The 26,437-nt window shown below is 33.4% G+C and overlaps 1 long non-coding RNA gene across 9 annotated transcripts; it reads right to left on the bottom strand.

Annotated features, from left to right (window-relative positions):
• Positions 1-11,034: 11,034 nt before the first annotated feature.
• On the bottom strand, positions 11,035-16,532 carry LOC110006561 (uncharacterized). Of its 9 annotated transcripts, none has more exons than XR_016052260.1 (5): positions 16,262-16,532; positions 14,419-14,674; positions 13,586-13,938; positions 11,756-11,836; positions 11,035-11,559 (listed from the first exon to the last, which is right to left on the bottom strand). It is a non-coding gene; the product is annotated as an uncharacterized LOC110006561 (long non-coding RNA). The 9 variants fall into 9 exon arrangements; XR_016052259.1 differs by having other exon boundaries at positions 11,035-11,637; XR_016052268.1 differs by lacking the exon at positions 13,586-13,938 and having other exon boundaries at positions 14,479-14,674.
• Positions 16,533-26,437: the final 9,905 nt, after the last annotated feature.

Raw genomic sequence — 26,437 nt, forward strand, 5'->3', positions numbered from 1 at the left:
TACGAGCCTTATCTATGGCTTTGGAGACATACAAAATGCCTCCAAATGTGTCAATGGCGGACCATGTCCGAAAAGTGTCTCAAATGATACGTGACCTAGAGGCAGCTGACAACAAACTCAGTCATGAGCAACAGATGCTTGGATTGCATAGGTCTCTTCCAGAATCTTGAGAAAGCATAAAGTCGTTGATGCTGCATAATGAAGTTGTAACAACTTTTTTCCCAACTTTCTCATCACCTCGAGATAAAGGTTGAGTTCTGCTCATCTTCTGGAGATGGAACCGCTCTAATTGCCCAATCCCGCAGGCCTCGAGGCTGTAAACCTCGAGGTAAGTTTAGGAATCGAGCACCTCAAAGGAACGAGCAACCTAAGCAAGAGGCTGAGAAAAAGAAAAAGGCCAAGCATAGACGCGAGAGGCGCACAAGGGACAAATTTGAAATAACTTGCTCCAATTGCGAGAAGAAGGGCCATTATGCACGCGAATGTCCTGAACCTAGAAAGATACAACCTGATTTCCCTAGCTATGCAAATGTTTGCACTCAGATGCTTATTATTCATTCACAATTTACTGGGTGGATTGTGGATTTAGGAGCGACAACGTATGTAGCAAGGGATCAAGTAGGGTTCATTGAGCTCCAAACTTTTATGGTTGGAAGTCAGAAGATCTTCATGGGGAATTGCGCATCCGAGGATGTGCTAGAAGTTAGAACTTACCAACTCCGATTCTAAAGTGGATGAACCCTTCTTCTCCATGATGTCCTCTATGCTCCCGGAATGAGAAAAAGTTTGCTTTCAGTTCTATGTTTAGTTAGAGACAGTTGCTTAATCAGTTTCATACTTAATTATGTTACCTTTACATTTTCAGATGGTTTTCACTGTTATGGCCAGATATTTAATGACTTATTTATTTTGGATAATAATGATATTAATTTTTCCCTTCCTTCTACCTATATGATTTTGTTATCCTTTTCCACCTCTTCTATTACATACAACTCCATAATGTGGAATGCTAGGCTTGTTCATATAGGAAAAGATAGGATGATCCGGTTAGCCAAAGAATGATTGTTGCCTCTATCCAAAATAGACCTACCTATCTGTGAATCATTTATAGCTAGAAAATCAACTAGAAAGCTATTTCCTAAAGTAAAAAGAGCAATCGGTCTTCTACACATAATACATTCTGACATTTGTGGTTCATTTAATGAGATGGCCCGTGACAGTTCCTGTTATTTTATTACATTTATCAATAATTATTCTCGCTATGGATATGTATACCTAATCTCGCATAAATCGCAAATAATAAATTACTTTTGCCATTTTATGTTAGAGGTTGAAAATCAATTGAACAGAAGAATTAAGGTTCTTTGTACTGATCGAGGGCGAGAATACTTATCTGATCAATTTAAGAAGCTTTGTGAGAATAAGAGAATCTTAAAACAAGAGACAATGTCATACACTTCGCAACAAAATGGTGTTGCAAAAAATAGGAATCGTACTCTGTTGAACATGTTGAGGTCTATGATGGCTCACGCTAACCTCCCAATATCATTTTGGGGAGATGCACTCCTGACTGCGATATATGTCTTAAACAGAGTCCCATCAAAATATGTTTCCAATACCCCTTATGAGTTATAGATAGGTAGAAAGCTAGATCTTTCTCATTTACATCCTCGGGGGTCAGCTGCACATGTTCACATCCCTTCTTAATTGATAGGGAAACTAGGCAGGCGGTCTCTCGAATGCATTTTTATCAGATATTCTGAGAACTCGAAGGGATATGTGTTATTTCAAAAACATGATGGTGGTGGGATGAAAGAAATAGAATCTCGTGATGTAGATTTTATAGAGACAAAATTCCCTAACAAGAAGCGGTCTCATATGTCTGAAGAGCTTTATGAAGAACCTGAATCTCATACAGACGTTGAAATAGTTCCTTCACTTAAGGGTAATAGTAGGAGTCTTCCCATAATTATCAATGATAGTGGGAGTAAGCCACTGATTGAGAATGAACATATGACCCATATTGAGTCACCGACCAAGCTAGAGACATCTATTAAGAGTGGATCACAGGTTGAACGTTGAAGAAGTCAACATGGGAAAGTTCCTCGTAGGCACTTCAAACTAGAGGGTCTCATGTGCATTTCACTTTATGCTGATGAGCCTAGCTCATTCCAATAGGCCTTGAATTCTCCTGCTGTGGACTAGTGGATGTCTGCTATGAAAGATGAGCTTAGTTCTATAGAGTAGAATCAAGCCTGGGAACTTGTGGATCTGCCGCCTAATAGAAGATCAATTGGAAACAAGTGGGTCTTGAAAATCAAGAGGAAGACAGATGGAACTATAGATAAGTATAAAGCCCGTTTAGTGGCGAAAGGGTTCACCCAAGTTGAGGGAGTAGACTACGATGAGACATTCTATCTAGAGGTGAGAATGACCTCGATTCTCCTAATCCTAATAGTCGTCACACATATGGACTTGAAACTCTTCCAAATGGATGTAAAGACTGCTTTTCTAAATGGTGACTTGATGGAAGAGATCTATATAGAGCAACCTAAAGGTTTTGAACGCAAAGTATGCAAGCTCAAGAAATCCATATATGGTCTCAAACAGTCATCAAGACAATGGTATATCAAATTTTATAGGGCTATAATGACTTATGGTTTTGAAAGGCTTCAAGAAGACCATTGTGTATACATTAAGAAATATAAGAAAAGCATCCAAATATTATCTTTGTATGTTGACAATAATCTATTAGCTGGGAATGACTTGGAGCAACTTGTTGCCACGAAGGAATAGTTGTCCTCTAGATTTGAGATAGACATGAGCGAGGCGAGTTACATACTCGGTGTTAAGATACATCGAAATCGCTCTCAAAGGTTTCTTACTACATCACAAGAAACATATATCCAAAGGATGCATGAGCAATTTCGTATAAAAGACTCGAAACCCATAGTTACTCCAGTTGAGAAAGGGCATACTATAAGTCTTGACGTGTGTCCACAGACAGAAGCTGAGAGAAACAAAGTGTCTCATGTTCCATATGCAAGTGCAGTTGGTAGTTTGATGTACGCGATGCTCTGCACGTATCCAAATATTGCCTATGTAGTGGGTTTCGTTAGCCGATACCAGAGTAATCTAGGACAAGGTCAATGGCAAGCAATGACGAGGATTTTTTCGATACCTTCGAGGAACCTCGAGTCAAATGCTATGTTCCCAAGGAGTCGATTTGCGGTTACAAGAATATAGTGACACTGATTGGGCAGCAGATCAAGATGAGCGTAAATCGACTTCGGGTGATGTTTTCTTGCTAGGAGGCAATGCAGTCTCATGGTGTGGCAAGAAGCAGTCATCTGTTGCTCTCTCCACTATGGAGTCTGAATAAATTGCTTGTAGTGGAGCAGTAGTAGAAGCTGTATGGTTGAGCAGATTCCAAAGGAACTTGGGTGTTGTCGCGACTGATAATGAGTCTGTCACTGTATTTTGTGATAATACAATGACACTTTCTTTTGCAAAAGACCCAAAGTACCATGGAAAGTCAAAACATATTGATCTTAGATATCACTATAAACAGGTGATGTTAACTCACATCCCTACAACTGAAATGATGGTGGATCCCTTGACTAAGGCAATTGTCAGGGCTGCACATCCGACTCATGTAAGAACTATGGGCTTCAGGATCTTATGAGTTTGGAGGATCTTGATACACCATTATAAGAAATATGGATGTTATTTTGTGCTATGGTGGATTGTTTGTGCACTTTAATTCACACACAGCAGAGACTATCATTTAATTTGTCCGCAGGCTAAAGCTCACTACTCGCATGAGCTACCCTCAATTTTTTGAGATATTGGAGGATGAGATATATACGTAGTGTATTTATCTCCTCAACCAAGTGTTTGAGATGAGAATCCATAAGGGAATTGACATGATCATTTCAAATTTACATTCCGAAGATCATGTAGCCTGTAAGTAGCCAGGGATGAGCATCAAGGATGTTCAAGTTGACACATGGATATGACTATGGGGCCCTAGGTGCCAACCAGTTGCATGCCTGTGAAAAGACTATAATCTGCATGGTGTTGATTTCGACACACCTTTGATGTGATCCATCATGACGTGTGATTCATACCACATGTGCTATATAAGTGACCAAAACACCTACTCGTATGAAAAAAGAAGATCATGTTCCTTTTTGCCATTGTGCGAGGCTAATAAGTAGGTGACCCGTGATGCCCTTATGGACCTTAAACTGCATTAGGAAACTTTACTTTGATCATTCACTTTGGCATGTACTCCTTAGGGTCAAGTACGAGATTCGTCTGGGACATTGTTGAGAGAATGGTCGAGATCAGAGTAGAATAATATATGTTGTAAAGGGAAGACGATTTGATATCACACTCTATTTTGGTACCACAAGAAAAGAGCTTAGTCTGGTGTGGTCAAAATGGGTATAGGGCAAGTGGAGCAGTTTTTGTTTTGTAGGTATTGGAGAGATGAGGTGTTCCATGCTAGTTGGTTGGAAACTTGGTATGGTTATCTCTAACAAAATGTTCGCTCCAGTAGGTCGCACACCACATTTTTCTCTTTGTATGAAAGAATACTCATGATGCGATAATGAGCGACAACTCTTGTTTAAGCATATAACCCTTCCACATACAGGATGAATGAGAGATGTAGACATGAGGGTGCATCCCTAGTGCGAGGGAACACCCAAGTGGACTACACTCCCTCCATGTTTGACTTACAACATGAAGGGAGGTAGGAAAAAGTTACACCTCTTCATAAGGGGGTTACACCTCTTTATGAGGTTATATCTCTTCATGAGAAGACACTTTCTCTCATTATAAAAAAGGGAGGGGTGGAGGTCTTCATATATTCTACAACACACACAAGAAATATATGAGAGGTGTGAGAGCTCTCCTTTAGAGATAGAGAAAGAGTAAGAGAGAGAATCCAATCTCTCTCCCATTTGAGATTTAAGTAAAGATCCGGCCCTAGGTGATAAAGAGTTGTGCGTGAGAGTTGTGTTTGGACTGCTCCTATCGCATTTGTTGGAGTGTTTGTGAGTTTCCATCTCACTCGGGATTTGCGGTGTGGAATTGATTTCGACAACTCTAGTAGTTGTCGAACGTGCCTACGTGAGTTGATCATTCCTCTCCACATTTGTTCACCAAAATTGTTGTGCAAGCACTCAGGGATGATACGCGATTTTCGATTGTTTTATTTTGCTTCCACTTTGGCCGTTGGACCTTATTTTTTCCAACAATTTTTATATTGGGAAAATATATAATGAGAACATTTACCTTTGGCACAAGGTGGTCACAATTAATCTTAACCATTGGATGTGAAATTGGGTGGCTACATTTAGTTCATTGACCAAGCTCAAAGTTGGAAATAAATTTTCTGAAACTTTGTGGCACAACCAAGCTATCAAATTTTACATAAGGTAGTTGTAAGTAATTGTGAGATACTTGTACCAGACGTAAATGTTCTCATTGTATAAAACCCCTTTGATAGTTTTTCATATTAGTTGCCAGTAATTTTATACTACATCACAATGCCACAAGTATTAGGAGATTTGAGAGAAGTGCCATGCAAGACTAATAAATATAGTGCCCAATATTTTACACTTCCAAAATTATACTTTTCCCTTTTTTATTTTACCTCAAACTATCGTTGTCTAGTATCGAAATCTTTTCATGGGTAAAAGTAGATTCAAATTATACTTTTCCCTTTTTTATTTTACCTCAAACTACCGTTGTCTAGTATCGAAATCTTTTCATGGGTAAAAGTAGATTCATAACTTTGAACTTCAAGACTAAGTTTTTTAGGTAAACTATATAAAGAACTTGAAGGTCCGAATCGAGATTTCTAAGAATGGTGGGTTCGGACCAAGTAGGAAACAAACTAGGTTCTGATTTTCAAGTCTTGAACCCAGCTTTCACTTGAAAAAAAAAGAAAAAAAAAAAGAGACAAATCGAGTCTAATATACTCTCATGGAGAACGTTGCAAATTCATTGCCTAGAGTAAAAGACCTATTTAGTTCCAAAATACAAAACTTTACTTTTTGAAAGTAATTATATAGTGATTGTAAATTGGACCCTAAAATTTTAAATAAAAAAATATAGTGTCCAATTACATTTGTAAAAAGCACAATTTAATCAATAAGCTTTCAAATCACAGGGCGGTTCAAAAAGAAAAAGTTGTTATTTTTTTTAATGTAAATTTGTTAATTCGAGGGACTAAGCTATAATGTACTCTCACAAAAACAAAAAACAAAAAAAAATTCTCGCTTTTCCCTAAAGCCCATAGATTTAGGTACGAACCATGTACCGAACTTGCAGTTTTGAATCCAACACACTATGCTTTTTTCGATTGGTTCATATTGAACAAACAACACTTTGGAAAATGAGAAATAAAAAAAAAAAAACCTATGATCGATCTTTTCGTTGGGGATTTTTTGGAAGAAATCGTTGGATCTTCTTTCGATTTCTTATGAGAGATATTCAGTCAATCAGAATGGAAGTGAAAGAATGTATTTATCCTCGCCGTATCCTTTCTATTGAAATCAAAAGCCAAGGATCCATTTTCTTGACTTGTACCGATGAAAATTTCACTCCACGATAAATTGAGCAAAAAGTTGTTTAATTGGCCTATTTCCTGCACGTACCAATTAAAGTATTTCGAACCAAAGAATGGATACTTTCTCAGCATGGGATAGGAAACCAAGAATCCTTTTTAATACAAGTGTTGAATGAAACTTAAGTTATTAGTTCTTATCAATGATCAATGATTGAAGAAATGAAAGGGATTCTAATTCTTACAATTCCAAGTCTTAAATGGGTTGATTCGATTGAATCAACTGGATATAGATAGCAAAGATAGTACGGTAGAAAGAACTATATGAATCTTTCTACCACACTATCTTTTTATCAAGATATGGGATTGATATAGACCAATCCATATCACAATATGTGTTTACATATATGTACATGTAAATAGCACTCCTATTTGATTTGCATTCCTATGTATTCAAATAAGTCTAAAAAATCCAATGTCAACTCCTTCAATTCATAGGTTTCTTATCATGATTTTTAGAAAGAAATTTTCATAAATTTATTGGAGGTATTCAACCAACCAACAAGCAGGGAGAGTAGAGAACCTCGGCAGTGCATCCAAGGGAAAAGCCGAGATTGGTAATCGCCGAGTACCTGTTGATGGGGAGTTCAACATGATCGGTTGTATTCAATATACGAACAGCTTCCTTTGAGTTGCTGCTGCTGCCCCCACTCCCCAAAAAAAATATCTCATGAGGCCCAAATCCGTCATTTCAAAGTCCTTCATCATACTTTTCTTAAATTCTTCTATCATCTTTTGGTTAGTACAAGTATTAATCAAATCGTCAACATAAAGACAGACTATTAAAAAATCATTCGTACCTTTGTTTTTTATGTAGAGTGATGGTTCACTAAGACTTCTCTCAAATCATTCGGGAGAAAAATGCTTGTCAAAACTACTTTTCCATGCTCATGGTGCCTTCTTCAATCTATATAAGTTATTTTTAAGTCGATATACTTCATTTTCTTTTCCTTTTATCACAAATCCTTGAAGTTGTTCAACATTCACTTCTTCTTCAAGTTCTCCATTTAAAAATGCTGATTTTACGTCTAACTAAAATACTAGCAATCTCATTTGTCTAGCTAACACTAAGACAGTTCTAATACTTTATATTCGTGCAACTAAGGGAAAAGTTTCAGTATAGTTCAGAACTGGTTGTTGAGCATAGCCTTTTGCCACCATCTGGGCTTTGTGTTTTTGAATTGAACCTTCATTATATTTTGTCTTATAGACCTATTTTAGTCCTATGACTTCTTTGTCCTCAGTTGGTTTCATTAGCTCCCATGTTTGATTTTTCTCAATTTCTGTTATTTCTTCATCCATGGCTTTTATCAATTCTTCTTTTCTTATGGCTTCTTCAAATTTTTCTGTCTCACTAGCAAAAAGAGCAATATCACATGATTCATAAATTTTTGTTAGTGAATGTACCTTTCTTGGTGGTGTCTCAGAGTTTGATGAGTCTTGACTTGGTGTGCCTGGAGATGTTGTTCTTTGACATGATATCGAGCGTGGTAGTTAAGAGCTTGCTCTTTCTTGTGGAGTACTTTCTTCTTCTTTTATTAGTGCTATTGGTTCTTGGCCAGATTTTTCTTCCCCATTTTCATTCATTTTTCTCATTAAATACAACATCTCTAGAAATTACCAATTTATTTGTTTTTGGACTAAATAGGAGAAATGCTTTTGAAACTTCACTATATCCAATAAAGATATATTTTTCGCCTTTTTCTTCAAATTTTTCTATATTTTGAGAAGTTCTTTTTCCCTAAGCAATACAACAAAATACCTTGAAATAATATACGTTTAGTTTTCTTTTATACCAGGCCTCAAAAGGTGTTTTATTCAGAAGAGATTTAGTAAGAGACCTATTAAGAATATAGACAACAGTATAAATAACGATTTATTAGGAAGATGCTTACCTTTTAACATACTTTGGGCCATTTTAACAATTATCCTATTTTTTCGCTCTACTATATTTTTTTGTGGAGTATATGCTGCTATTAACTCTCTTCTAATTCCATTATTTTTGCAAAAATTCCAAAATTATGTTGATGTGATTTCTCTTCTTCTATTTGTTCTCAAGGCTGTTAATGGAAAACGACTTTGTTTTTCTACATCATTTTTAAACTGAATAAAAACTAAAAATGCTTCTAATTTTTGGGTCAAGAAATATACTCATATAATCTTGCTATAATCATAAACAATCATGAAAAAAATACCTTTTTTTATTGAAAGTTTCTGTTTGAGTCGGTCCATAAATATCAACATGAACCAATTCCAATGGAGCTTTATCTCTGTAAGATAATTCTGAAAATGGTAATATGTGTAATTTTCCATAAATACAACCTTCACATGTTTTCTTTTCTTCATTTATTGGTGGTAATCCGATTACCATACTTTTCTGGCCCATTTGATCATCTCAATCTCAAGATATATGGATATGAGAAAACAAAGTTTTCAAGTATTGAAAATAGTCTATCTTGTAATGTATTATCTAATGGGTGTGATTTCTATACGGTTGCAACCTTAAACAATCCATTTAAGGCGTACCACCAAAGTACATGTAATTTTCGTGTAAATGTTTTTTAGGATTATGTGAAAATCTATTTTTATATCTAATTATAAAATTTTAAACTTAAAAAATTGTTAAAATCTAATAGATCTATAAACATATGAAAATCTTGAACATGGACAATCCAGATAATATGTCGCAAGATGCACTACTTCTAGGACTCAAAATCTTTTTTTTTTGCTTTTTTTTCATATTCACACATCCCAATGTGGAGATGATCAATTAGAGAGTTTTTTAATATTAAACCAACCTTTTCTGATGGATTTTTTAAGTACATCTTTAATTCTACGTCTTAAGGTTGCAACCTTATATAAACTTTCTCCTTATCTAAATCATCAACTTCAAGATTTTTAAACGTTAATAGATCTGTCAGATCTTCACTAATTTTTTAACTTTAAATTTTATTATTAGAGAAAAGAATAATTTTTTAAGTCATAGTAAAGATTCCTAATATTAAAACAACATATTTCCGCACTATTTAAAGGTACACCCTATTTTGATTGTTTAGAGCCTCAGGCTTATACAAACCACAACCTTTTCCATATGAATCACTAATTTAGAGGGGAATCAGTCACAACCAAGCTGATTTTGGGATAGTATAGGTCCTGCCCGTATTCTTCCGTAAAAACCCATGTTTTTTCATTTTTTATTTTTAAGTATATGTAATGTTTTTTCAAGGTCCCCCCCTTATGCCTCAACCCAAAGACTTCTACTTAAATTTCAATTATTTTTTTTTAGTTTTAATGTTTTTTGAATTACTAAATTCCGACCGATCAAAACCCGATCCATATTGACGATCTAACACTTTGATACAGATGTGTGGGTGGATGATATGCCGTGCTGATCCGGCTTTTAAACACTGTTTCCAATAAAATAATGAATTGTGAATCTGAAATCGGTACGTAATTTGGCTGATACGGTGTGTCTCACTTGGAACTAGGAATACTCATGTTCAATATTATTCTCTTGATTCTTTAAGAACTGTAAATTAGAAGTTCTTAAGTTCTATGAACTTAAAAAGTTCCTGATTTTTGTATTTGATAACCTCCTAATAAATTAAGAAGTTCTTGGTTTCTGTGTTTGATAACCTCCTGAGAAGTTAAAAAGTTTCTGGTTTCGGTGTTTGATAACCTCCTGGGAAGTTAAAGAAGAGCTGGGTATCTGGATTGAATTAGATAAAAGGCCGGTTTTCATCCCATTGGCAAGAGTTACATTTTTCATATGTCCACTACTAATACCACATGATAAAAATGCATTTTGGTTTCTAAGAACTAATACATGTTGAAGTTGCAATGATCATTGTTTCAACATGCTAATTTTTATTCATTTTTCTCTTGAAAATAATTTTCATTCATTTTTTACAATCAGTCAGAAAACAAATATATGCAACACTTTTCCCTAATTGGAAAAATCATTCATGGAGATCCTATTATTCTCTGTCAACATAACAAAACAAACCACACTTCCAAGAACGAATCGAAAAACTGAATATTCAAACACACATGCACAATGCAAGCAGCAAGAAATCTGCCCATTTAAGAATAACCCATAATAACTTGAGCACTACTTACATTCAGCACTGATGCATCTGTATCCCAGCTTAAAAAATATGCATCATTCACATAAAAAATATACGTCATTCACAAGTCATGCACATAACATTTGTGTGCTCTCTCTCACTCACTAAGATTATAACGGCACACAACATTTGTATGTTATATGTTAAGACATTTGTGATGCATGTCAAGCAACATTCACAATTCATGCATCCATAAAGAAAACCATGTACAAAACCAATCCATTCAACAATAACTTCACAATTCATGCATCCATAAAGAAAACTATGTATAAAACCAGCCCATTCAACAATAACTTGTAATAGCTTAACCATACATAATTCAAAATGCAATAGAATGAAGACAACATTCGACGAGGACTCAATATTTGTAGCTACAAAATAAGGTCCATATTACATGTAGAACAACGTTTAATTACAAATGCTAGTGATTTAGGTAGGCCTCTCACAACTGCGTCGCCATGGCATCTCGCAGATTGACGCCAACATCATGATCAGCATGCCCCTTAGTCAATTGCGAAAAACCATCACCTCCGTTAATTACGAGTTGACTCTCATCCCTCCTTCGAAAACGTAGCTCTCTTCTGCTTTCGGCTCCCCATATCATCATGATTTAGTTGTACAATAGTGCACATGCAATAACTACATCGACCTGTGTTCGTAAAGGATACTGCATTTGATTCTTGAGTACAGGAAATCTGGTCTTCTAAAGTCCAAATGTCCTCTCCACCACATTTCTAAGCGTAGAATGCCGCTTGTTGAATAACTCATTGTGATTTTAAGGAGTTCATGGGCCTGAAGTAAATTCGTTTAGATAGTAACGGACTCTTCGATATGGTCCTATGAAATCATGCATAGTAGAATACCCACCATCTACAAGGGAATATTTTATTGTACCATGTTTGTGCAATGAGTATATTGTAAGGCCAAATATTACACTAAAAATATTGTATAGACCTAAGCAACGAAACATAAGCAGGAATAGAGTTACCCTCAGGCACTGCAAGCCTACTGCGTTCATTACTAATTGCGTCATATAGGACTTTAGAATCTGATGCAGATCCTTCCCAAACTGCAAGTACATAATGAAAACGCATATCAAAACCAACCGTAGCCATAACATTCTGGCTTAGAAAACCTTTTCTGTTTCGAAAACGATTATGCAATCGACTACGAACTCGAGCAGGGACATGAGTCCCATCAATAGCTCCGACACAATCCTATTAAGATAAAAGAATCATACTATTATATATTAGATCTCAGTGGATGTGAGAACACCAATGTGAATTACTTGACACTCGCATACCTTGAAATATAGGTAAAATCGTAGTGTAACACCAACAATGTGGGCCGATGTTTCATTGCTTGATGGTTGTAAGAACAAGGGTTCCAATTTTAAGATGGCTTGTAAAACTCTATGGAAATAGTAACTTATGGTTTGCCCTGAATGTTGGAACCCTATTCTGTTGATCGTGTGTGACGGTGCTTAAAAATATGGCTATTTGCTCATCAACTGCCAAATATCTTGTATCTGTAATGTGTGTCCTCTCCTTTAACAAACTGTACGGACTGATAAAAGCACATCTTTCCATTCGTAACTGGTCAAAGCACTTACGAGGGTGTCCTGACAACAAGTATTGAACATAATTGGGCCCAGAAAAAATTGAAGTATGAACACGCTTTCTCCACTTTTGCGTAGTGATATACCAATACACATTGTATATGCAGCACGTAATATTACCGTCAACCGACGTCGTTGGGGATCCATAACTAGAAATGGAAGAAGACATCCACAACCATAAAGTAATCTTTAACCAAACTATTATATGAATGAAGCCACCCACATACATATTTATAAGATGCAAACCATTAACGCAATCTTTAATCAAACCATTAAATGAAACCAATCTTTGACATTAAAACGAAAGAAGCCATCCACATACATATTTATAAGATGCAAACCATTAAAACAATCTTTAATCAAACCATTAAATGAAAGAAGCCATCCACATCCATAAAGAAAAACATGCAGCAACCTTTGACATTAAATTGAAAGAACTCATCCAATACATATTTATAAAATGCAAACCATAAAGTAATCTTTATCAAACCATAATATGAAAGAAGCCATCCACATCCATAATGAAAACATAGTCAATCAAGTATTTAGAGGCATTTCATCTCTTCATCCAAGTAAGCCCTTTGCATCCTTCGATCCTCCAAGTATTAACATCTCCGCCTTTGTAGAATCTTGGAAGATCCTTACCGCCATTATAAGGACATTATCACCAACTTCACCTGCTCTCCACATGCCTTCAACAATCTTTAAGGCCTCTCTCCTAGCGTTGGGACCATCCACCACACTACTGTTACCTGTGGTGTCACGTACTAGCATCTCAATGGTATTGGCCATCTTTGTCATGGCTTCAGTCATGGAGTCATTGAAGGTGGGTTGCTTTAATCGACGATGTGTTCCTATCGAAGTTTGGGACTGTCGTCTTTTGGTTCCAGATGATACTAGGCCATCAGATAAGGATGAGCTAGATTTGACTTGGACTTCTAAAGGGGGGTCATTAGATAATGCAGCGTTGGGCCTTTCTGGCTCAATTCTAATGCCACCCCCAGTAAATTTGTAAGTCTCATCTACTGTGCTGCCCTCATAGATCTTACTTAGCAGCGAAAATTCAGGCAAAGTCTTGTTATGATATTTATTGGCCCAATCATTCGCTTGCATATGAAAGATCATAAATTATTTTTAACGATATTCATATTTAAACGTATTCAACATTTTAAAAGCCTATGCAAATGAGTAATTACATACCGCTAAGAAGTCATTCCAAACAGCACTCTCGACGGTTGCTATTCTCCTATTTTCATCCCATCCAAATCCGGATACAGCCATAAGTTTTTTTATGTTATTGTACATGTTTCTGAAGAACTTGTGCTTGCTCCTTCACCTACTTTCCTTGTTTACTGGCCCATATTTAATTGTCATTGCTTCTACCATCCGTTTCCAGACACCTTTTTTAAACCCCCTCCCCCGTGTTCCCTACAGCCCTGGTCTCCTTCTCCATAAGTTCAATGAAATAATCTTCTTCTGCTTGTGTCAATTGCAAGTTCCTTTTGGATCCTATATTCTCATTCATTATGCTTGATGACATGTGTGGGTCCGTCCTATTATAGGGAAATAACAGATCTATTATATTCTATATAATCAGTCATTCATCAACATTTATTATTGTATATCACGATAGCAAAACAAACCACTGTTCAGAGAATGAATTGAAAAACTCAAACCAAGAAAATAAAAACCAGTATTGCGTAAATAATAAAGAAATAGAAAGCCCATAGAACTACACAAATGATTAAAAAAGATAATGCATCAAAAGCCTTAATAGTATGATATTAAAAAAGATCTACGCAATAATGTTTTTCCCCCCTAAAATATGGAAAGGAATGACATAAAATTCAAGGAAAAAAAATGGAATCATACAACATATGCATCAATAACTTAAATGCATCAAAAGCCCTAATATTATTTTGAACAATCAGTTAGAGACAAATTTAGCACTAAATAAAATGATACGCAGAAAAACCCTAATTTTTCGAGCAAGAGAATTAGGTATGTAGAAAAAAAACAAAAAAAACCCATACCTGTTAATGGAGAGTGGGAGGTTGATGACTCGAAAAAGCTCAGAATGAAGTTCTACTTACTGATGATTTCTCCAAAAATATATATTTCGAGCTCTTTGTGTGAGAGATGACGGAGAAAGAGCTCTCTGCGAACTGCTTCTCAAAGAAGAACTAGTGCTTTTAAGAGATGGCAGAGAGAGGGGATGGCGGTGAGATGGCAGAGAGGAGGCTCTTGTGAGAGATGGAGGAGGGCTCTGCGAATTGCTTCTCTGTTTATCTACGAAAAGATGAAATAGGGTTATCGGGGGGTCTCATAAAAAAAGTTCCAATTTTGAGTTTCGACCCATAGGTCGGAACTTTTTTTTTAAAGGTAAGGCGACCCACTCAATATCTATCTTTTCCAAAATAAAGGAAATACTTCTCTCTCATATATAGGCTCATGAATGGGCAGCTTGTGAGTAAGGAGTATCAAGTTCACTCAGTTTTGAGAGTCTATGATATTCACTTCACATCTTTGAAGTTCGCATTTGTGCTTTGCAATGATAAGGGAAAGAGGGTGCCCTTAGCAAACACAAGTGTACCCTCACTGTATAAGAAACCAACAAAATTAAAATGTGGATTGCTCAAACAAAAATTGCTCCAGTCTTAGGCCGCAACTATTCCAATCACAGTTCTTAGCAAACACAACAAAGTGTGAACTAAACAGTAGAAATGAAAACATAAAACAAAATCAAGGAATGCCTAGACAAAGATGATCAGTCATGGGGGCTTTAATAACTTAAACTAAAAGTCTCTGCTTATCTATGGCAAAGTGGAAATTCCACCAACAAGCAATGGACTACGATAAATGACTTTAGATCCAAAAAAAAAAAAAAAAAAAAGCTCACGAGGATTATTATTCAATACGAATAAAAACATTGTTTCATCACGCTACTTTCCTATGAAAACAAAATGGTAAGCAAATAACAATAACTCAAAATGGTAAGCAAAAATTACAACACCAGTCCAATGAAAGTTAGGGCTTTTGCCAAAATTCACAATTTTACATTTCGGGATTCTACAAAAAAGTATGACCATGGAGAAGGAACCCACAAAATCAAATGATTAACAAATAAACACAGGAAAACAGAATAATGCAAAAAAAAAAAGAGTTAAGGAAACCTTATGATTCTATAATATGGGCAACAGAATTTCTCCCACAGATGATAAACCAAATCAAGCATTTTTAGCACTAAAAAAAATGATAACAAACACTTACCATGAAGTTCAGACACAACATTTTTAGCATGCATCTCCAAAACACTTACCATGAAGTTCAAACACAGAAATTGATACGCCAAAACTATAAGGCCACCCCTTATAATTCTCTTATAATTCTATTTGCAAAAAGAAACAACGCAAATCCCTCAAACAAAAGATGAACCAAAAAAAAAAAGAAGCCAAACAAAAAATTCAGAACGAAATTTCATGAATCTCAAGAGAGATGGAAATAATCAAACCCTCTACAACTTCCAAATCCCTCCAAAACCAACGCCATAAATTAACTACATAACAGTCGCATAAAATAAAAACTTCAAATCTAAGGGTTCCTGCGAACACAAGACCTAGCTTTTTCAATATCACAAGATCTTAGAATATCTTCGCAGAAACACTAATTTTTCGAGCAAGAGAAATAGGTATATAGGAAAAAAAAAAACATGGGGAGCCCAAATTTGTGCTCAGTTCAAACGATTCTCTCTCTCTCTCTAGGCCAATTGATTCTCTCTCTCTAGGCCAAATGAATCTCTCTCTCTAGGCCAAAAAAATCTATCTCTGAGAATCAAAGAAAAACTCCATTTTCAATAATCAATAGAAACCAAAGAACCTGTGTGAGAGAGGCGGATGGAGGGCTATCTGCGAACCGTGAGCTCGTTGACAGATGGCGAAGAGAGAGCTCGAACCTGTGTGAGAGATGGCGGACGGAGGGCTATCTGTGAACCGATAGTTATGAGAGATGGCGGAGACACAGCCTGGAGAGAGAGGTCGAACCTGAAGATGGCGGCGGTGGACTTGCTTCTGGTCTGCGAAATGGAGCTAGGATTATCGGGCAGGGCTCACAAAAATAAAGTTCCAATTTTGAGTTCCATCCCTTGGTTGGAACCTTTGTTTTAACGCAAGGTTGGAACTTGTACGGTTCCTAGAAGTTTTGTTTGAAGTTCAAAATTGTTATCAAACACAAAACTTAGAAGTTCTAAACTTTCAAAAAGTTGCTTCGTTTAAAAAGTGGATCGGTGACCCGGATAGGGCACTTCAAAAAACGATCCGGATAGGTGAATCGGCGATCTGGATCGGGAATCGAGTGAATCGGTCAGAATAAAGTTTCAAAAAAATCCGAAAAAATTATTAAAATTTATTATAAATATTTTTTTTTAGGAATTCAATAAGAAATGAGGGTACTCCATTAAGAATTTTCATGTTTTTGTATGAATATGCGAATATTGATATGTTCTTTCCCTGTATGAACTACTATTCAGCATTTAATTTACATCACACAAAAGGATAAACATAGAATTATCATGGAATAAGTATATCAACGTACATGGACTACAATAAAGCATACAATTAGTAACATACGATATAAAAATAAAATGACAGACGACGTTGTTGTTCTTCTTAGTCACGCTGGTGCCATTGATTGAATTCGTTTGACAATTCATTGATTCGATCTAAAAACGAATCATTGATATTAACAGGCGTCTGACTATACCCAAATCCCTGAGTGTTAGTGTTTTGTTGTGTTCCCAATCCAAAATCCCCGAAGCTTGTCCATCCTTCATGCTCACCTACACTGTCGTGTACTCCCTACACTGTTGCTGTTGGGACTCGATATGTGAATAATATGGCTGGGATAGGGTGGCCTCAGAATCATCGTCTCTCTCAATTTCTCTCAGATCCCCTTCTCACTCTCCCTCATTAGGTGCAATATCACCGACATCTTCGACGAATTGTGGATACGTTGGCTGACTGCTTCCTCTTTCATGCTGCTCATCACCTTCTTCAAGATCATCCTCACCGATAGCTTCAAGGAACGCTCTCTTGTCCAACACTGACTCCTCTTCTACTACCTATTAGTCTGTTGTGTTTGTGACAAATATTGTGTCTAAGTCTATCGGCCCATAGTCTTCAAGCTTCCTTCTTATTTGTCGCTCTCAGAGGTTTAAATTATAACGAACGTACACTAGTTTATGAAGCTTCTCAGAAGCACGTTGATTCCTTCTAGTAGTGTGCAACCATTGGAACGTACTCTAGTTGCGTTCACAGCCAATAACAGAACATGTCTGGGAGAGCACCTTGATTGCTATCCTCTTTAAGTGTGGTGCATCAGTACCATATATCTCCCACCATTCAGCTGGATTAAAATGCAAAAAGCATTGTAAGGGCAAGAACAATTCATAAGATTAAATATATGAATGAACAAATTATTAGCGAGGGGATAACCTGGATTCATCATAGTTCGAGAATTCCTGTCAAGTATAGTTTCGAAGGATCCTATAGCATCCCTATACATAGCAAGCTAAAACAAATATATTACGTTTTAGTGCATTATTCCTCACAAATATAACAACTCAATGAAGTTCCTACCCAAACATTAAATAATACCTCTTGTATTGCTGCTACTTGGTTTCGATGGCGTCTCTCCAACCTTGCAATAATGTATCAGACCCCTTTCATATTCTTGTGGGGATATTCATGTGTCAAATAGAAAAATTTTGGGTTGAAGTAGTAACCTACAAAATATATAGATAGAAAAATGTCATTTACAATTTCATAAAAAAATGATTTAAAATGAAACATTGTAATGATATAAATATATATTTACCAGCATAATGAATTGGACGTCCAAATTTGGTGTTCCACCTCTTTTCTATAATCTAGATCACTTTGTTAGCAAAACTACACTTCTCCCCAATAGTTGATTTCGCCCTCTCAATACCTTCATAAAGGATACCCATGGTAGCTTTCTTGTCAGCATCCACCATTCTTAACACAATGAACAAAGGGGCAGTGGCCTCTACAACACTGGAACATCGAGACCAGAACCGACTATTTGAGACTCTGTTGTCCACTTTTATACCAGTACTGGACTTCGAAAGGAGGTCATTTAACCACTCTTCATAGGTAAACAATCTCTTTAATGCATCTTCAGATTCTCGAATGGAGTCCACAACTAAGTCGGTCGCAAAGCGGGTTATGGAAGACCTGATTATCTATTTTTTCTTAGAGTGTTATCTAAACAGAAATAAAATTTTATAGTGGTTGTATATAAATCTCGACACCAACCTTGCTTCCTCTAGAGTCTCCTTCACAATTTTGATCTCACCGATCTCCTCTAACATAAGATTGATGTTGTGTGCAGCACACAGGGTCCATACTAGATGCTTCCTCTTATCCATCAACTTACTGCTCGCAGAAACACATGCACGCGCATTGTACGTAATAAATTGGACTACATGCATATCTCCCACCTCCTCCACTATCTGATCATATAGTCGTATGTAGAAGTTTACATCCTTCTTTGTCCCTGATACTTCTTTGCTAGACAAAAAAACTGTACTTTTTGGGGAATAGGCCAAGAAGTTTAAAAACTCCTTTTTGCTAACTTTATTCAACCAACCATCACTCATGAGAGTAATGCCTGTCCTTGGCCAACTCTGTTTATATTCTTCAATCCACTTTATAACTTCCTCTACGTCTTCAACTAATATTAGCCCACTGAGCTCATATGTTATCGGGGGTTTTACTACGGGCCCTACTCTTTAGATTGCACTCACCATAGGTAGAAAATATGGGCTATTGGCTGCATCAAAGGGAATCCCTTTATCGTAGATACATTTACCAATATATCTCCCTAACATGTTTCTTGTACCTTTAACCATGCTTTTTAGGGTCATCTGTTGTGACTTAAGCTTTGAGAGAAATGGGTATTTTACGACTATGACCTGCAATACTGGCACTCCTAGGTAACCTAGAAACAATTTCTTCAACATCTGATTCTCTTTGATACATATTGCCACCAACCCCTCCATACATATTTGAGTTGGGCTTGCTATACATGCTCAAGCTGAGCCCGCCATGCATGTCAGAGCTAGGCCCACCATGCATGTCTGAGCTAGACCCACCGGGCATTCTAAACCCACGTTCCCTCTGATATTGTTCATGTAAACTCAATCTTGTGGCCATATCCAGGTCATTATTATATTGCTCTTCTAGGTCATTATTATATTGCTCTTTTGTATCATTCCTGCTTGATGGCGTATATAAACTAGCTATCTCCTTATTCATCCTATGTTTGGCAATTTTTTTACCTTTGTTAGCATTAAGAATTGCCGCCATCTGTTTTTTTACATTACTAGGGACACTAGTGCATGCAGAAACATCTTCCTTAACCCTTGCCAAGTGGTTCTTGAACCTATGTACCCCACTACTTATCACTATTTGACAGTAATTACAAATAATTTTGTCTTTTTTGTTGGGATCAAGTCTGACCCCATGTTGCCATGCAGGGTCTTCTGCAGTTCTTGACATGATTCAACAGTTTTAAGATGTAAAAAGTTAAAAATTAACCTGATAGTTCAACAAGAAAAATAATCACAATGTGTAGTGATAATATGTTGGGGTAGTTCATGTAGTCATATTTGTTGTCATTTGTTATTGCAAAATACCTCTATTGACAAATTTTTTTTCGTACATATCAATTGCAAACATTCAGGATAATATAATATAAAATGCAAGCTCCAAACATGGCTACAACTCAATTATCAAGAACATACATTTTTTGCATTAAAAAATTAATAATAAAAACAATTCTTCACAGAGCCACCTAACATTAGTCATTCCAACTAAAAAATGCATTAATAACAGATTAAAAAAATACAGTTTTGCATTAAAAATATAATAACATGCCTTTTTTTGCATAAATAATCTATCAACATACAATTTTTTCAACAAAAACTTTAACAATAAAAATTTTAAATATGGTTTAGTACCTCATGATAATTAAAACCTTGTCACGATTTTCATATCTTTTCGGAAAATCATCATTTTTCAAAACATTCGATCATGGAAAAAAAAAAAAACAAAAAAGTACAACAAACTCAAACAATAAAAATTAAAAATTGGGTTTAATACATCATGATAATCAAAACCTTGTCACGAGTTTTCACATCTTTTCGGCAAATCTTTATTTTTCAAAAAATTCGATCATGGATAAAAAAAATAAAAAAAAAAGTACAGCAAATTTTCAAAAAATTCGATCATGGATAAAAAAAAAAATTCGATCATGGATTAAAAAAAAAAATTAACAAATTTTTAAAAAATTCGATCATTGATTACAAAAAAAAATTCTATCATGGATTAAAAAAAAAAAATCACAAATTTTCAAAAAATTCGATCATGGATTAAAAAAAAAAAAACACAAATTTTCAAAAAATTCGATCATGGATTACAAAAAAAAATTCGATCATGGATTAAAAAAAAAAATCACAAATTTTCAAAAAGTTCAATCATGGATTACAAAAAATTCGATCATGGATTACAAAAAATTCGATCATGGATTACAAAAAATTCGATCTTGGATTACATAAAATTCGATCATGGATTACAAAAAACAAAAAAAAAAAAAATTCGATCATGAATTACAAAAAACCCTATCATGGGTTACAAAAAAAAAAAAAAAAAAAAAAAAAAATTCGATCATGGATTACAAAAAAAAAAAAACAATTCGATCATGGATTACAAAAAATTCGATCATGTATTACAAAAAATTTGGTCATGGATAACAAAAAAAAAAAAAAAAAATTATGTTCTTCACAGAGCCATCGTACGTAAGCCATTTTAACTAAAAAATCCACCTCTAAGCGAATAAATTACATCCAATTGAGTACATTTTTTGATAAACAACAATATAAGGAATCAAAACCCTAAATTTTGAACACATTATCATCAATAAATCAAATCAAATTGATTAAATTGAGCAAAAAAAAAAACGCAGTTCTTCACAGACAACAGTCATTGAATCTAAAAAATGAAGCTCAAATTGAATAAATCAGATCAAATTGAATATATCTAATTATAAACAACACTATAATGATTAAAAACGCTAGAAATCTAACACATTATTTGTAATAAATCATGAACAAAAAATCAAAAGGTGGAAAAAAAAAAAAAAAAAGCAGAAATGTTTTTTCACAGATCATCTAAAAAATCATGCTGTAATTGACCAAATTAAATAAAATTGAATATGTTAAATCATAATAGACACAATAAAGATTAAAAGCCCTACAAATTGAACTCATTATCTTCAAAATATGCTGTGAAATTAATCATATGGCGGAGAAAAAAAAAACCCAAACTTCTTACCTCGTTTTGTGAACCCGAGCATTCAATCTCCAAATAACTCTGTTTTTCCCAACGATTATCACAAATTCGTAATAGAAGGTTTTGATGAACAACTTTACGATCAAAATGCCTACAAATTTTGATAGATTCATGCCCTATTTGGCATGAAACACAAGGAAAGGTGGAAACCCTAAAAATGCAACTTTCGTGATAAAAAAACACAAAATTTCGCAACCATTTAATCCGTAAAAAAGCTGAATAAAGCTATTTAAAGCCTGCATATTAGATCACATGCCAAAAAAAACAAGAAAAATGATAAAAAAATGACAAATTTTGAAGAATCCCGTGAAGAACACTTTGCAGCCCATGTTCTTCACGGGACTCACCGATTCTGTACAGTGAATCGGCAAGTCACTGTACAGAATCGCCCGGTTCTCTCTAAAACAGTGCGATTCCCGATTTTTTGAGCGATTTGAAACGTTTACGGTCGATTCTCGAGTCGAACCGAGCGAGTCCGGTTCGACTCGGCGGTTTTTTAAACACTGCTTCTAGTTATAAAAAACACACCCTTCCATGAACTTGCTTCTGGTTATCAAACAGGCCCTAATAGTATTGGGATAATCACTCACATGTCACATTCGTTTTCGTAGAAATTTAAGGTAGTTGAAGACCCAAATTCCACGAAAACATCTCTTGTGTTTGTTGAGGGAGTGTGGAAGCCTAAGATGAAAGCACGACATGCCAAGCTCCTTTAGAAACAACATTGTTCTAGGAAGTCGTGGCTTGTATGATTTATGGAAACGATCCCCACTTCCACCAATCAAAATTCTTTTAGGGCGTGTTTGTTTTTCTTAAAGATATCTTTTGGAAAATTGAATGTTTTTAAATCTTATGGAAAATTGAATACTTTGTTTTGGAAGGTTTAAATAAGTTTTAGGTGTTGTGTTTGATAACTTGTTGGAATGTTAAAAAAGTTTTGAGTAGTGTGTTCGACAACACATACATATTAACCATATAAATAAAAATATATAACATATACAACATAATATATAATATAATATTAATATATTTTATTAATATATATTTGTATTATATATAACATACAATATAATCTTCATTATTGCATTTATATATTATATATAATATATATAACATATAATATAATATTTATTATTGCATTTATATATTATATATAATATATATTATAATATAAGATATTTGTATATTATGTATATAATATTTATATTAAAAAAATATTGAGATTAGCCCACTAGCTCATATGAACAGATAAGTCTAATGGCCCAGATTGAATCTGGGCCGATCTGACGGTCAGGACCTCATTTCGTATTGAATTTTAATTTTTTTTTTTGAAATCTAAATAACTTGAAATTTTATACGTCCATTCTTCTCATTAAGGCACACTTAATAAAATATTTAAACGTAATTTGTAAAATTAAATTGACCAAAATAACCTTGAAACTTTTCAAGGGTATTTTGGTTAATTTATTTCTTTAAATTATTTTTTGGATATTTTTATTAGATACTTCTATTTTTGAAGAATACATGCTTATAATTTTAAGTTATTTAGATTCATAAATAAAAAATAAAATCGAAATACGAAATGAGTTCGTGACCGTTAAATCGGCCTAGATTCAATCTGGGTTGTTGAGCTCATATGTTTATATGAGCTACTAATCTCATCATTTTCCTTCATATTATTATATATTATACTGTATACTATTAATTTAATATAATAAATATAATATATTAATATAAATATTATATAATATAATATAAGATATTTACATAAGGAAAAAGTTTATATAAGGTTGCAACCTTAAAATGTAGAATTACGGATGCACCTAAAAAATCTATCAGAAAGGTTGTTTTAATGTTGAAAAACCCTCTAATTGATCATCTCGATGTCAAGATGAATATGAAAAAAAAAAGTTTTTGAAGTCCCATAAATAGTGCATTTTGCAACACATTATCTCGACCACCTATTTTCAAGATTTTCATATGTCTATAGATCTACTTGATTTTAACAATTTTTGGAATTTAAAATTTCTAATTAGATATGAAAATAGATTTTAAGATAATTCTAATAATTTTTTATAACAAAATTACATATTATGATAAATTTTGGAGGTGCGCTTTAATTGAATTGTTTAAGGTTGCAGCCTTCTAAAAGCCGCACCCTTTACATAATATATTTATTATATTATATAATATCATAAATATATTATATATATTACGTAAATATCTTATATTATATTGTATAATTCTATTATAATATATATATATATATATATATATATATACATATATATATATATACTTATATATACATATATATACATATATACATATATATATATATATACATATATATACATATATACATATATATATATATATATATATATATATATATATATATATATATATATATATATATATATATATATATATATATATATATATATATATATATATGGGAAAAGATGGGATTAGCCCACTAGCTCATATGAACATATGAGCCCAACGTCCTAGATTCAATCTGGACTGATTTGAAGATCACGGATGTCCGGTAGTGTTTGAATTTTAAATTTTTTCTACAAATCCAAATCTCTTGAAATTTTAGATGTGTGTTCATAAAATATAGATGAGTCTTTGAAAAATATAAAAATAATATTTTGCATGAAATAAATTGATCAAAATACCCCCGAAATGCTTCGGGGGTATTTTGGTTATTTTTTATGAATAATTTTTTTTTATATTTTTATTAGGTGTGCCTTGATGAAAAGAACACATACTTAAAATTTCAAATAACTTGAAACTTTAGAAAAAAAAATAAAATCCAAGCACTATCGGATATCCATGATCATAAGATCGACCCAGATTCAATCTGGGCCGTTGGGACTCCAGAGTTTTGGCTAACTCCATATTTTTGTTTTATATATATCTATATATATATATATATATAATAAAATTCTGGTAATGTTTGAATTTTATTTATTTTTCTACAAATCCAAATTACTTGAAATTTTAAGCATGCGTTTAACAAAAATAGGTGAATCTTTAAAAAATATTTAAATTTTTTTTACATAAAATAAATTGATCAAAATACCCCCAAAACGTTTTGTAGTATTTGAATTTTATTTATTTTTTTACAAATTTAAATCACTTGAAATTTTAAGCATGTATTCAACAAAAGTAGGTGAATCTTTGAAAAATATTAAAAAAATATTTATAGGAAATAAATTGACCAAAATACCTCAAAAAATTATGGTAGTGTTTGAATATATATATATATATATATATATATATATATATATATATATATATATATATATATATATATATATATATATATATATATATATATATATATATATATATATATATATATATATATTATATAAAATTTTTGTAGTGTTTGAATTTTATTTATTTTTTTACAAATTCAAAACACTTGAAATTTCAAGCGTGTGCTAAAAAAAAAAAGGTGAATCTTTGAAAAATATTAATAAAAAATTTATATGAAATAAATTGACCAAAATACCCCCAAAATATTTGGGGGGTATTTTGATCCTTTTGTTTTTTATGAATAATTTTTTAATATTTTTAAAAGGTGCACCCTGATAAGAAGAACACACACCTAAAATTTCAAGCGATTTGGATTTGTATAAAAATAAAATAAAATTTAAGCACTACCAAACATCTGTGATTGTCAGATCGACCCAGCTTCAATCGGGGCCGTTGGGCTAATATGTTCATATGAGCTAGTGGGCTAACCCCAGCTTTTTCCTCTTTCTCTCTCTATATATATATATATATATATATATATATATATATATATATGTATATATATATATATATATATATATATGTATATATATATATATATATATATATGTATATATATATATATATATATGTATATATACATATATATATGTATATATACATATATATATACATATATATATGTATATATACATATATATGTATATATGTATATATACATATATAAATATATACATATATATACATATATAAATATATACATATATATATATATATATATATATATATATATATATATATATATATATATATATATATATATATATATATATATATATATATATATATATATATATATCTATGTATATCTATGTATATATATATATATATAGAAAACACTACGCAACACCTATAGATGAAAATAAACAATGATTTCGCTTATGCTCATCACTGTCCAAAGTTCATCGTACAGTCACATTTATTTGGTAGTTTTTCAATTTTCATTTTTTTCCTACAAATCCTAATGATGTGAAATTTGGAGTGTGTGTTCATCCAAACTAGGAGAATCTAATAAAAATATAAAGCAAATAATTTGTAAAATATAAATAGACCAAAATACCTCTGAAAATTTATGGGAATATTTTGGTTAATTTATATATTGCAAAATATTTTTTTCATATTTTTATTAGGTGTGTCTCACTAATATGTACACACACTCCAAATTTCAGATCATTCTAATTTATAAAAAATGAACTTCAAATATTACCGGATAATCGAGACCATGCGATGAACTTTGGACGGTGATGAGTATAGGTGAAATTACTGCTCATTTTCACCTATGGGCATTTGGAAG

Source organism: Amborella trichopoda, chromosome 1, assembly GCF_054954075.1.
Source record: "Amborella trichopoda isolate Santa Cruz 75 chromosome 1, AtrichopodaSantaCruz75HAP2 v2.0, whole genome shotgun sequence".
In the NCBI taxonomy this organism is placed as follows: Eukaryota; Viridiplantae; Streptophyta; class Magnoliopsida; order Amborellales; family Amborellaceae; genus Amborella; species Amborella trichopoda.